The sequence below is a fragment of the Gracilinanus agilis genome, chromosome 1 (assembly GCF_016433145.1).
Source record: "Gracilinanus agilis isolate LMUSP501 chromosome 1, AgileGrace, whole genome shotgun sequence".
Lineage (NCBI taxonomy): Eukaryota > Metazoa > Chordata > Mammalia > Didelphimorphia > Didelphidae > Gracilinanus > Gracilinanus agilis.
Window position 1 is genome coordinate 384,685,415 of NC_058130.1, and position 11,053 is coordinate 384,696,467.

Consider the following 11,053-nt stretch of genomic DNA (forward strand, 5'->3'; position numbering starts at 1 on the left):
GCAATTAAGATTTAAACAGTTAAATTATAAGATCATGTAGAGCACATGACAAAATTTCATCTGATGTTTGTGTGGATAAAAGAGACATAGCTTAGGGTAGAATAAAAGATGTTTGAATGACCTGATCCAAAGAGTAGTCATTAATAGATCAATGTCAGCTTGGAAGGAGACTGCTAATAATATTTCCCAGAGATATGGCCTTGGCCTTGTTCTATTTATCATTTTATCAATAAGTTGGATGAAAGCAAAGATAGAATGTTTATTAAAGCTCCAAATTCCAATGCAGTGAAAAGGAAGGGAAGAAGGGAACAAGCTATTTATCAAGCACCTTCTATGTGCTGGATATTATGCCAAATGATTTTCAAATATTATCTCAATTGATCCTTACAACTCTGGGAGGAAGATATTATTATTATCCCCATTTAACAAATGAGGAAACAGAAACAGATAGCAGTTAAGTGATTTGGCCAGGGTCACACATCTAGTAAAGCTTTGAAGCCAAATTTGAATTCAGATCTTTCTGATTCCAGCTCCAGTGAACTATTTAGCTGCCTCGCCAGAAAAATAGATCTAGTCAAATAAGATAAAATTTAATAGAAATAAATGTAAAGACCAAATGGTGGATTAAAAAAGAACCAATTGTACAAGTAAAAGTTGGAGGAGTCATATAATGACAACAAATAATTTACACCAAAGTTTTCTAGAGGATTCAGAGGATTGCAAACTCAGCATTGACCAATACTGTGATGTGACAGAAAACAACCTAATGCCATTTTGTGCTGCAGGTATAAATGAGAGGCAGAATGTTAGAAGAGAGGGAGAGCTGGCTCCAAGCCAAGACAAACTGGGGTCCAGGGTGGCCTTTCACAGGTTGTATGACTGCTCAAATTATTTAATTTCTCAGTGCTCTAGGCTCATGTGGAAAAGCTAGCACAGAGTTCAAAGATGCATGGGGACCAGGGACCAAGAAAAGAGCAGGAGGAGGAACAGGTAGGGCTGGAGCCAGCCACATTGGGGTCAAGATAGAACTGAAGGGATGGGTGATACTGGAGGCCAACGACAGATGAAAGGCAAACATACAGTGGATAGACATACAGGTGGGTGGATGGTGTGGGCCAAAGGTCTTTTCTCTCTGCTCCTCTGGGTCTCAAGCCAGGCCTCTAATCTGCAGTGCTGTTCTGCTTTCACTTGGAGAGTTTTTTAAAGTTTTTTTTTTAAACCCTTTTACTTCGGTGTATTGTCTCATAGGTGGAAGATTCGTAAGGGTGGGCAATGGGGGTCAAGTGACTTGCCCAGGGTCACACAGCTGGGAAGTAGCTGAGGCTGGGTTTGAACCTAGGACCTCCTGACTTTCACTCCACTGAGCTACCCAGCTGCCCCGTTAAAGGTTTTTTTTTTGATGGTAGCTGCAGGGTGGGAGGCCACAGAGCACCAAACTGAGGGGCAGGAGAGAAGAGAGAGCACGGTACTATAGAGTAGAGTTAATATAGTTGACCCAGCAATACCACTATTGGGTTTATTCCTTACAAGTGACTGGGGAAAAGGAAAAGAACCTCTATGTTCTAAAATATTTATAGGAGTTTTCTTTGAGATGGCAAAAAACTGAAAATCGAGGGGATGCCCATCAATTGGGGAATGGCTAAACAAATTGTGGCCTATGATTGTGACAGAATATTAATACATCATGGGAAATGATGAGCCGGTTAACTTTGGAAAAAACATGGAAAAATCTATATGAGATTGTGAAGAGTGAAGCAAGCAGAATCAAGAGAACATTATATGCAGCAACAAAAATTTTGTTTGAAGAATAATTGGTGTTTTGTCCACCTCCAGAGAAAGAACTGATGAACAGAAACAAGCATAACATGGTTTTTTATATGCACTTTTTGGTCAAGTGATACCTCCTCTAGCGTGTGAGAGAGATGCAGGTGAACTTTAATGTAACAAATGAAAATTTTTAAATGATATAGAAATTAATATAAGTGGGTTTTTTGGATTGCAGATTTCTTTTAAAATTCTTTACTTAAGGTTGAATTTGCTTAATGTGAATTTATATAAAGCTAGAACTGTCTGTACTAGGAAATCAGAATGGTAAGATGGGTTGAAACCTCATTAATAAAGGGTTTTTAATGTCCTAACTGAGGAGCTTGCATTTTATTCTTTTTTTTTTAAACCCTTACCTTCTGTCTTGGAGTCAATAGTGTGTATTGGCTCCAAGGCAGAAGAGTGGTAAGGGTGGGCAATGGGGGTTAAGTGACTTGCCCAGGGTCACACAGCTGGGAAGTGTCTGAGGCCAGATTTGAACCTAGGACCTCCTGTCTCTAGGCCTAGCTCTCAATCCACTGAGTTACCCAGCTGCCCCCCTTTGCATTTAATTCTTGAGGTAGCATGGAACCATCAAAGCTTTTTGAGTATTTGGAAATGACTGATTATCTTTCTGTTTTAGGGATATCAATTTGGTAGCCATGTGGAGGATGGATGGGAGAATGAATGGACTGGATACAGAGAGACTAATAAGTATTTGTAATGGTCTAGGTAAGAGGATATGAGGGTCAGAACTAGGCTGGTACCTCTGAGATTGTAGAACAAGGGATGAATACAAAGAATATTGTAGAGGCAAAACTGATAAGACTTGTCAAATGATTGAATATTAGATGAATGGATAGGGAAAGAGATGGATCAAGGAGGATTACAGATTGCAACCTGGATGAGTGGAAGGATGATGGTGCTTTCAACAGAAATCTGGAAGTGAGGAAGAGGAATTAGGTTTAGGGGAAAATCAATAGATAGATCAGCCATTTATTAATCTTCTCCTATGTGTCAAAGTCCTTCAAAAACTAGCCCTCTCCTACCTTTCTTACACATTACTCCCTAATACCTATTCTTCTATCCATTAACGCTGGTCTTCTGGCTGTTCCACAAACAAGACCCTCAATCTCCCAGCTCTGAGCATTATCCAGTTTATCTTTTATGCTTGGAATACTTTCCCTCCATAAGTCTGACTACTGACCTCACTGGCTTCATTTAAATCCCAAGTAAAATCTCACTTTCTATAGGAAGCTTTAACTAATACTTCTCAATCCCAGTGTCTTTTATTCATTGATCATCTACCATTCATTCAGTAGTTGCTTGCTTTGTATATATTTGAGTGATGTCCCCTAATAGATTGTAAGTTTTTTGAGGCCAGGGACTAGTTTTTGCCTCTTTTTTATATCTCCAGTGTATAGCACAATGCCTGGCACAAAGTAGGCACTCAAATAAATTTTTGAATGAATGGTGTCAGGCACTGTGCTAGGTGCTAGGGACATCAAACAAAAATGAAACCACCTCTACCTTGAAAGTGATTACATTCAGTCAAAATGATGATTAGGTTAACTTTGGAAAAACATGGAAAAACCTACAAAATTATGAAGAATGAAACATAAATATACCTAAATTAGTGTATACAAAATAAATACAAGGTAAATTTTAGGGAGGAGGCAGCTGGGAGATCAGAAAAATTAATTAGTTCTTTTTGGGAATATATTGAAAACAAGATGCCTACAAGGTATCCATATGGAGAAGCAGAGCATTCAGGAATAGGGATCTAGAGAGTATCTAGAAATGAGGGAAAGAAGTACAGATTTGGAATTCACGTGAATAGAGATTATAATTGAACACAAAGCAGCTGATGAGCTCACCAGAAAAAGAGGGCTCAGGTCTGAAATTTGTGATGTGTCACACACAGGATGATGATGCAGCAAAGGACAATGAGTAGTCTGTTAGGGGGAGGAAGAAGAGGAGGAAGAGGAGAAGGAGGAAAAGGAAGGAGAGAGAGAGAAACTGTCATAAGACCCAAGGATAGGAAAGAATCCAGGAGGAGGGGGCAGTAATGTCAAACACTGCTAGGAGGTCAAGAAGAATGAGAAGTGAGAAAAAGTCATTTGATTTAGAAATTAAGATACTGTTGCAAACTTTGGAAAGAACAATTTTAGTTGAGTAGTGGGATTTGAAGCCAGATTGCAAAGGGTTGAGAAGTGAGTGGGAAGAGAAGAAATGGTGGAGGCTTTGGGTGCAGATGACTTTTTCTAGGAATTTGGCTGTGAAAGAGAGAACTACAGAATGACATTTTCAGAGGATGTTAGCAAGATTAGATAAAAGTTCTTTTTTTTAAAGGTTGAGGGAGATCTGGGCCTGGTTGCATTAGGGTAGGAGTTATAGAGATTAGAGATGAGAGGAAGATGACTGAATGGGCAAGCTTGAGGAAGAAGGAAGGTTTGGACTCAAAGTCCAAAGGAGAGGTTTTGGCTATGATGAGGATAAAGGCTACCTTTTCAGAGATCTTTGGAAAGGAGGAGAGAATGGGGAGTTTTGATGATAAATAGAATTGGATCCAAATAGGAGCTCATGCTGGATAACCTCAATTTTCTTAGTAATGTGTGATGTGAGGTCCTTTGCTTGGATAGGGGTGATGGTATTAGTGTCTGGAAGAGAAAAGAGAAGGTTTGGAACAGATGCTACAGATAGTGTAATATAGTCTATTAGGGAGGAGTAAAGGAATCACAGTACAGCTGTGAGGGTCCAGCTGAGATTAAATAACATAAATGTCTAGCTAATCCAGTCAACATGGTTATGTGACTTCCTCCAGCTGTGTTTAGCAGCAAAGGAGAGGAGAAGTTGAATGGTGGCAAGAATTGTTGCTTGAGGTTTGAAAAAGGAGGAGCAGCAAAAAATGGCAAAAGAATTCTAAAGACCAGGACAGTGTAAAGGTGAATTGCCCAAACATAAGGATTGACACTGTAAGTAGAGGAAGTGAGGTCAGAACAGAGATATGTATTGGACAGACATGGAGAGGTAGAGGGATGATGATGAATAATGAGGAGGAGGAAAGCATGTATTTTGGAGGGATGAGACACTAGGAGATACAGGATAGGAAGTTAGAGTTAGACACAGGAATTTTGGAATTCTGGAGAGAGGATGTGTAACATTTGCAGATGACATCCAGCTCAAGGATATGACTACTCTCTGATGGGCGGTTGAGGGATCAAGATGAAGGTCAAAACAACTGAGGAGGTTGATAAAGTGGAAAGCTAGAGGATTTTGTTGTTGTTGACTTCCTTGGTAATGGCTGCTCCACCAGGCTTTGTTGATGTTTGTTCAATTCCTTCTGGTGGCTTGAAGGGCAGGCTGGCAGGCACTTTTGGGTGTTTTGCCACAGGCTAAGGGAAATAGCACTCTGCTAAAAATATTTGCATTTTAACTGGATGCATGTTTATACAAATGAATTGCTAACTAGTGGCATTTCAGGGAAAATGTGGATTGTATGGGTGCTATTTAGGGGTAAAAGGGACTACTCCACATCACAAACTCACCAGGGAGTTTAACCCCTAGCCTTCTTGTACATTAGGTATTTCTACATTTTACAGATTCTTCTCTTACTCCCTCTTTTAATTTCTGAACCTAAAGATTCTTTAAGAATTCAGTATTTTTTTTTTTTACAATCAGGACTATAGCAGTGGTAATTTTAACAATAATGGATGTTTACAAAATAGTTTAAGGCATCCAGAGTGTTTCACCTACATTATCTCTTGTAAACTTCAGAGTCCTGGGTGATAGATATTTAAGCAATCAATTCATTTTTATTCAATAAGCATATATTAAAATACCTGAGTCACTATGTTGAGAAGGATGGGATGTACAGATAAAATAAGGTTATACTCGGATAAATAAATGCAAGTTAATTTGAAGAAGAGAGAGTACAAACAACTGAGGAGAATCAGGAAAGATTTCCTTTAGGAAGACAGAACTGAATTGTGCCTTAAAGGTAGTCTAGGAGGAGGCAGAGATGAGTGAGGGAATACATTAATCAATCGATCTGCATTTATTAAGGAAGCAGTCAGGTGGTTTAGTGGATAAAAGCCCTGGGCCTGAAGTCAGGAAGAAAGACATGAGTTCAAATTTGATCTCAGACACTCATGTGTAACTCCAGGTAAGTCCCTTAACCTCTGTTTGCCTTACTCCAATAGAGAAGGAAATGGAAAACCACTCCAGTATTCTTCCCAAGAGAACCCAATAGACAGTATGATTAATGGGGTCATGAACAGTCAGATGTGGCTGAACAACAACAACAAAATATGCCAAGCCATTTGATAGGTACTAGGGATACAAATACAAAAATAAAACAGTTCCTACCCTCAAGAAGCTTAGATTCTAATACAGGAAGATAACACATATGGGGAGTAGTGGCCAGAAAAGGAGATTTGATTTAAGGTGTCAAAATGAATGAATAGATCCATAGGACAATGGATTGGATTACAGTTCTCAGAACAAGTGATTGAAGGCAGAAGGGGTAGACTGAATGTGGTGGTAAGATACTTAGACAGCATATGATGGTCTCGGTTGGGGTGGGGGGATGAGGGTTAATGTAGACATAATGGACTTTGCTTGCAACTACTAGTTACCAGTCAGGACAGCTAAGACTCAGGATTAGGGTTTCACAAATTAGTGATATAACTCCCCTAGGGACTAGAGCAGGGGTCGGCAACATATGACTCTCGAGCCATATCTGGCTCTTTTGAGGGCCAGATATGGCTCTTTCTGCAGGAGCCATAAAGTCAATTTTTTTTCAGGCGCTGTTACAGGAGCGCACACTGTGAGCACTGTACGGCTCTCACAAAATTACATTTTTAGAAATGTGGCGTTTATGGCTCTCACAGCCAAAAAGGTTGCCGATGCCTGGATTAGAGGCACAGTTTCCAGGAAGTTTTCTCTAGATGGTGTTGTTCAAGGTGAGGAGAAATGTGGCAATGGTAGGCAGAGGACAAATGGCAAGAGACCTAGGGTGGAGGGCTGAATACATCATGAAGCATGGTGGGCTGGGCATCATGATGAGTATCTCACCTTCTGCTCTTAAAGGGACATGATACATAGGAGCCAAGAGGTCTGCCCCTTTTTTTCTTCAAGAAATATGTCATATCAGAAAATCTTCCTAGAGAAGACCTGGTGTGTAAATTCTTGGACTCAGGAACTCTTGAAATTGAGATTGCCCAGAAGATTTTCCTTTGCCCCAAGGCTAGATTCTAGGATCATGCTACCTGGGGAATTCACAATTCCCACTCCTCTTCATAGGAAATTGGGATTCAGGACCACTGTCTTTGATTTTTTTGGGGGGGATTTTATTTAATTGATTAATTTAGAATATTTTTTTTCATGGTTCCATGATTCATATTCTTTCCCTCCCCTCCCTTCACCCCCCTCCCTTAGCCAATGAGCAATTCCACTGGGTTTTACATGTGTCATTGATTAAGACCTATTTCCATATAATTGATATTTGCAGTAGGGTGATCATTTAGATTCAATATCCCCAATCATATCCCCATTGACCCATGTGTTCAAGCAGTTGTATTTCTTCTGTGTTTCTACTCCCACAGTTCTTTCTCTGGATGTAGACAGCATTCTTTCTCACAAGCCCCTCAGAATTGTCCTGGATCATTGCATTGCTGCTAGTAGAGAAGTCCATTATATTTGATTGTACCACAGTGTATCCGTCTCTGTGTACAATGTTCTTTTGGTTCTGCTCCTTTCACTTTGCATCAATCCCTCGAGGTATTTCCAGTTCACATGGAATCCCTCTAGTTCATTATTCCTTTGAGCACAGTAGTATTCCATCACCAACAGATACCACAATTTGTTCAGCTATTCCCCAATTGAAGGGCATCCCCTCATTTTGCCACCACGAAGAGGATGCCTATAAATATTTTTGTACAAGTCTTTTTCCTCATTATCTCTTTGGGGTACAAACCCAGCAGTGGTATGGCTGGCTCAAAAGGCAGACAATCTTTTAAAGCCCTTTGGGCATAGTTGCAAATTGTCATCCAGAATAGTTGGATTAATTCACAACTCCACCAGCAATGCATTAATAGGACCAGTGTCTTTGAACTGAATTCCCTTCTCAGGGCATGTATAAGCACATGTCTCTCAGAGCTGGGTGGAGAGTTGTTTTATAGATGAGGAGACTGAGACCTAGAGAAAGCAACTTTTACACATTTCTGTATCTGGGAAATGTTAGAGATAGAATTCTACTCTACAGCGCCTCTTACCCTTGTTGCCAACTTTTTCCTAGTGAGCATCAAGGGTAAATCTTTTAATTTTAGTATTTACTTAGTAATTAAATTGCCCACTTTTAAAATCATACTTTGATACCATGTTGGAGCATGTAGTGGTCCAGAAAGGTTCTACTAAACAGGAAAGATCTTGAATATGTTTGGTTATAGGTACTTTGTGTCTTCTTGGAAATCCAAATTGGGCACAGGGTGATGAATTTTTTGGCCATAGCATTTTATGAAGACATTGAGTTAAGAAAAGAGTAGTTGTAATATACAGGATAGAGAGGTAACCCACAATGAGGAAATCCTAGGATCATAGGTACAGAGTTGGAAGGGACCTCAGAGGCCAGCTAGTCTGACCCCTTTATTTTAGAGATGGGAAACTGAGGCCCAAGTGAATTAAATGACTTGCTCAAGGTCACGTGGGTAGTAAATATCAGAGGTGGGATTTGAACTGAATCATTCTGATTCTAAAGCCAGTACTCTTTCCACTATTTACTATACTGCTTTACTCTCAGATCTTTGAAGGACTGAAGAATTTGTAGTTTTGAAGGGTTGGATAAATAGTTTTTTTTTAATGCTCTTGATTTTCCAAGTCTGAATTCCATAGTTGGAAAAAAAGTGGGAGTCAAGAATAAATGATGTCATATACTGGAATCACTAAAGAGAGAAGGTAAAGTATTTGATCCCTTTTGTTCCCTCCTTCGGCCAAGTGTTGAAATGTAATTGCTGAGATGGATGCCTTGGGATATTTTCTGGCAAGGCACCTATAATTTAGGTTCTGTTTTCCAGTGCCCTGGAGACTACTCCTTCCCAACACACTGATGTTTCTGTCCTATCAGTTTTCCCCAAATAGAACCCTTAATGCAAGCTGTATTCATCTGACACATACCCTAGTTCATTCACACTTTGGGGGTGCCATATGTTAACTTATAGCAGTGCTGTAGCATGAGGTTAAAAAAAAAGATTGCTTTGCCTCCACTGTTACACCCACGATGTCTCTTCCAGCGGAACTGGTTAGGATTGAGAACAGCTTGCTTAATACAAATGTGTCTCCAATCTTTTATGGAGCTGACATTTTCTCATGATATGGTGTTTGCTCTGCCGACAATACAGATAAATTTGTTCCTATTTTGAACTGGCTGCTCTGATGATTATATAGAGCCAATCCCTTTTGAGAGCCTAGTATATATCATTTCAGCTCTTTTTTAGTTGGTTGCTTTGCAGGTTCTTACACGTCACCTGTGGGATTACGGAATGGTCCCTGTCCCTCTGGGCCAGTATAGGTCAACCAGGAATGGGATTCTCTAAAGGCTGGAGTTCTCTCTTATTCCTTTGCATTTAAATGGTCATCAGACTTATTTCTGATCTCAATTGCCCTTGAGTGTGATTTGCTAGTTCTCTCCCTCAGAGATTCCGGGGCATCCCTGAAGGGTTAGGATATCTCTCTAGTTTGTAGTATGAATCTGAGTCCCCATTCCAGGGTGGACTCCTCACTGTTAATCTCACTGGGTCTCAAATTTCACTTAAGCAATTAACATTGATTTTGCTTTGAAGATATAATAAGAGTAGAATTATAAAGATTTTACTCTGCTACATAGGAGGTACACTCCTTCCCATATCATCTCAGTTCCTGGGAAATCTCTAAATTAAAGAAGTTTCTAGATAGTGTTAGTCCCACCAAATTCACACCCAAATGTGGGAAAATATTTATTACCTCAACGAATCCCTTTCCCAGCTACCCTGGGCTAGGTGCTGAAGGACATTACTCTGGATCTTGAACTGGCTAACTGCAAACCTTAGCACAGACTCCACTTCCAGACTTCCTAGTGGCCTTCTCTCCTAACCTTCTGAAAATCAAAACCACCTCTAATTTCTTTCACCTCAAGAAGACAAAATTTGCAATTAAGCAAGAAGCAGAAGTCTACATTCCTGGGACATATACTGACCTCGAATGGAGACAATTTAAGGCCTCTCCTCTTACAGCATTGTCTCTCTTCTTACCAGAATTCAGCCAGGCAAGGACTCAGACCAAAACGAGGATAAGCCTGGTCTGACTAGTGCTTTTGGAATGTACTTCAGTTCTAGCTCCATAGCTGGGGAGGCTGCTCTTCACCATGTGGTAAGTAGACCAGAGCCATTTATAGAATGTCTGCCTATCTTCCAGATGGGACTTGCATTAACTGAACACTCTGCCTATGCTCATAAATGCTAGATTTATTTGTCAGTCTCTTGTTAAACAAAAACCAAGCTTCCAGGAAAACACAATCAAAGAAAGTAAATTAAATATTCCTATTTGGATTCCTGTGTAAAAAAATATTCTTATGGAGGAAGGTCTTACAAGATCACTTTATAAAGAGGTAAAACATTTATTGAATACTTAAAAAGGAAATCAGTAAAGCCAAGTCATTCTAGTGCATTTAAGGATAAAACTAGGAGGAAAAGAGACAGACAAAAAATGGGAAATATCTTTAAAGATTGCTATAATAGACTATTCCCAATTGATAACATTGAAGTCACTCAGGCAATTGAGAGATTAAATGACTTGTTTAAAGTCATGCATCTAGAAGGTATTAAAGACAAGACTATCTACCATGCCATACTTTAAAAAAATTCATACTGTGTATTGGTTCTAAGGCAGAAGAGTGGTAAGGGCTAGGAAGCAGGTGCTAAGACACTTCCTAGCTGTGTGACTCTCAGGGGAGGTGGGAGGAGAGAGAGAGAGAGAGAGAGAGAGAGAGAGAGAGAGAGAGAGAGAGAGAGAGAGACAGAGAGACAGAGACAGAGAGACAGAGACAGAGAGACAGAGAGACAGAGACAGAGAGACAGAGACAGAGACAGAGACAGAGAGAGATAAACTAGAACAGTCCCTTTAATTTTCTAGATAAGGAAATGGAGGTCCAAAGCAGTGACCTAATCAAGGTCAAGGTCACATATGTAGTTAACGAAAAAGCAAGGATTATAAGGCA